The 3,917-nt window shown below is 40.1% G+C and overlaps 1 long non-coding RNA gene across 1 annotated transcript; it reads left to right on the plus strand.

The window, feature by feature from the left end:
- Positions 1 to 383: 383 nt before the first annotated feature.
- On the plus strand, positions 384 to 3,660 carry LOC130989099 (uncharacterized). Its single transcript, XR_009090468.1, has 3 exons — positions 384 to 1,020; positions 2,745 to 2,820; positions 3,413 to 3,660. It is a non-coding gene; the product is annotated as an uncharacterized LOC130989099 (long non-coding RNA).
- Positions 3,661 to 3,917: the final 257 nt, after the last annotated feature.

The following is a 3,917-nucleotide window of genomic DNA, read 5'->3' on the forward strand; positions in this document are numbered from 1 at the left end:
CTTTATTATTGGTTATTCAAAGAAAGGCTACAAGGCACAAAAGGGGTAAACTAGGATCATATGAGAATTTGGACACAATTTGAGTTAAGTGGCTAACAAAGATGGCCTTAAATCACTTCAATATTAACAACACATCTACTTTTATTTTCAAGAGAGGACTCATGGCAAGTTCTAGAGATCAACACACATGCTCAAATGATTTACACTCAAGAACAAAATGAGATTGTAAATGTATGACAATCAAAGGCTCAATTCTCACAAGCTCATTTCTTTTTCAAGTTCTTGGAGGTGCAACATTTAGCTCATCATCACACGTTCAAACTCTTCATGCAAAATCAACAAGTGATACTGTAATACCCCGTTTCCCTGAGTTAAATTTAGAATTTATTTTGAACTTAAGATTTAAGATGATTCACGCCGGATAAAAGAAAATGAATTTATTTTTAATTCCAACAAAAATGATTTACAAAAATATTTGTAAATTTAGTAATTAAATTTATATGCATTGAATATTTATTTAATTTAGCATTCAAGCATTTTCATGAGCTATTTATTTAAGCAAACATTGAAAGATTATTACAGTTTTCATAGTACAACCCGGAAGATTTTTTTTTTATTTTATTTTATTTTATTCCACTACTCCCACCTACTCTCCACCTTTCCTCCCACTTTCCATTCCACTACTCCCACCACCAACTTCCACTGCACCTTTCCTTCCACTTATTCCATCAACCACCGACTCCCTCACAATTTTATATCACCTAGTTATGCTTCCTTTACACCACTATACCAACTAAAACATTTTATATCAGCTAAGGGAAGCTTTAACTCTGTTTCAAACAAATCACCACAATTTATTCTCACAAGAAAAACGCAGATGGAGGGCCTTATTCACCAAATTCCCTCTTTCAAGAACAGAACTTGAACTTACAAAGTTTTTGTTGCTGCATGCTTTCACACCACAAGAAGCTTGGTTTTAAAGGACTCTCCCTCAACAGATCAACAAATCAGTATCACAAGGTTTTCTCCACACTGAATAGATCCTAGACCTTGCCTTAAATATTTATTTTCGCAACAATTGTTTTAGAACTCAGGGCCTTTCCCCAAAATTTCAACTTCACCGAGCATCAGATAGAAATGCATACATATACATATATTTAGTGCATCTTTTCGATCATAAACATACTTTACTATGAAAATAGATATGTATACATAATCTGTGCATATACATCAATGAAAGCATGATTTGTTTTAAAAATGAAAAGAAGAGTAGAAAAAAAAAAGTCTTGAAGCTTTAACTTTCTCTGTTCGAACTTGTTGTGTTGAGTCGGGAGGTGGACGGAGGCACGGCACGGCAGCGGCGCTGCTGTCGCCCGGCCACGGTGAGAGAGAGGGAGCTAGGGCTCGGGCGCCGCTCTTCGCGGTGGGATGTCGGGCCTGTTTCAGCCGAGAGAAGAGTGAAGCCGAGGGTGCATGTCTTCTGTTGACTGGGTCAGAACTTGGCGGCGGCGGTCTGGCAGCCGCTGTTCGTCGGAGGGAGATGAGGGAGGCTGGGTTTGGCGGCGGTGGTGCCGCTGCTGCCCAGCCAAGGACGGGCAGAGAGGGAGTTTCAGAGGGTGAGCGGCGACGGCGGGGCGAAGCTACTGCCGTCGGCTGCCGAGTCAAGTCGGGGAAGAGAGCGGCTTCCGCTACTCGTTGGCGGAAGTGAGAGAGAGAGGAGGCCGTTGCACGGCGGCTCTGCCCGCTGATGTCGGGCCGAGGACGGAGAGAGAGAGGGTGAGAAGGGGCGGCGACCAGCTACTGGTCGTGGCAGCCGGAGTTCAGCGGAGGAAGGCAGAGCTCGGCGGCCATGGCTGCTACTGCTCGGCCACGGACGTTTGAGGGAGAGAAGAAGAAACGGGCGGCTGTTACCAGCCGAATAGAGAGAGATCAGATGGAGATGGGGCGATTTCCGGCAGCTGTTGTCGCCGGAGAAGCCGCGCCGCTTGTTGTGTGAGTATGTGTCTGCGCGTGAACCGAGAGAGAGAGAGGGATGGAGCCTTGGGAGAGAGAGTGTGAGATATCAGATATGTGTTTGTGTGTGTGTGCGTCTGAAGGGGGTGAAGGGGGAGAAAAGGGTGAGAGTTGGGTTAGGTTTGGGCTTGGGGTTTTGGGCTTCTATTTTGGGCCGAATTAAATCATTTGGGCCGAGTCTTTTCCTTTAGGACTAGAGTGTTGGGCTTGAGTATTGGGCTCAGTTTATTTAAATAAGTTATGGGCCGATTTTCTTTTAATTGAATCTGGGCTAATTTTATTATTCAACATGGACTCAGTTTTAATTAATAGTTGGGCCTTTATTTATTTAAAAATTTTGGGCTGTCTTCTATTAATTAAATGGACTACACTTATATTAATTAATTGGACTATTAATTAGTTTAATTAATTTATTCAAAGATTTGTTTTCATAATAATATTAAATTATTATTATGTGCATATTTTAAGTAAATTACTTATTATATGCTAAGCATGACATGAAATTGCATTTTTACTTGCAATAAAAGTATTTAATTGGTTTTAATTATAATTCCAATTTTTAAGAAAATCGAGTAAGGATATTGTTGGTGTCCTTAACTCAAGAATTTAGTTTTCAATTATTTATTTACTAAATTTTGGAAACCCGGCGTGATGAATCAAGTATGTTTAGTGCATCCACTAAGACTTTAAGTTAGTTTCACGAGACCTATTAAGAATAGAATTTCTTGTAGGCTTCGAGCATCAGAAGGATTAGTACTGCTATTCCGATTCAGAGATAAGGTTAAACGACAGGCTTTGCCTATACAGGTGGGCATTACTTTTACTATACGTATATAGAGATCCCCTGCGTGTCGTAGGCCTCTTATACGAATATATGCATGAGATGATTTTAACTGTTAATTTCAGTTTATTATTATGCCCAAATGATAAATGACTCTTATGAAATGAAAATGAAATGTTTATGAAAATGAAATGTTTATGAAATGATTGACTGCCAAAATGTTTATGTTTTTATATGTATCCTATCTGTGTTGGTTCGCCAACTTTAAAGGAAATCCAATTGGGATCCTATGCTAGACAAAGGTCGCTAGCTAGGGTTAACGTGTACACTTATGGAGACCGCGAGTCGCTTGCGACCGGTCTTGGCGTCCGTGGTAAGGAGGCCTCCTTCCCGGCGCGTGACAGAAAGGAACAGATACTGGATCATATGAAGGAAAATGATCGGCCGATCGACTTTATGAAAATGAAAGAAATATTTTAGTAAGCACATGTCATTTAAGAAAACCCATGTGTGTTACTGTTATGGCAGTTCAATTTATATATGTATGCATGTTGTATTTTCGGCTATGCCCATTGAGTATTTTTATACTCAGCCCTGCATGTATTTCTAAATGTGCAGGTTGAGCAACTGATGGAATGGAATGATGTTGAGCGGGTGTTCCTTTGACATTTCAAGAAATGTAACCTTGAGTATACATCTTCATATGTATATCTCACACGTTTTCCGCTGCAAAACACTTGATTAGGATAGCTCTATGGTATGAAGTTGTGATACGTGTTATTGGGTAACCACCTTAATCAGTTCTCATTTATGTGTATGTTTTATAAGTATCCAAATAATCATATATGATCCTAGCATTTTATCTATGAGTGACATTTCCATATACTTTAATGTTAAGTAATTGTCCATTTCCATTTCTTATTGTTCACCCCAAGTCATAACCCCTGTTAAACCGTCATTGGGATAGTTGGGCTGTGACAGAGTGGTATCAGAGCGGTTCGTTCGCTCTGACCCTAGAAACCTTATTCTAAAGAGTCGAGTCTAGTTTGATTCTTTAGACTTACACGGGTTCATATGGCACCGCTCAACACTCCATTGCATCGTGCTCAATCAAGGAAAGAAG

This window comes from Salvia miltiorrhiza, chromosome 6 (assembly GCF_028751815.1).
Source record: "Salvia miltiorrhiza cultivar Shanhuang (shh) chromosome 6, IMPLAD_Smil_shh, whole genome shotgun sequence".
Classification (NCBI taxonomy): Eukaryota; Viridiplantae; Streptophyta; class Magnoliopsida; order Lamiales; family Lamiaceae; genus Salvia; species Salvia miltiorrhiza.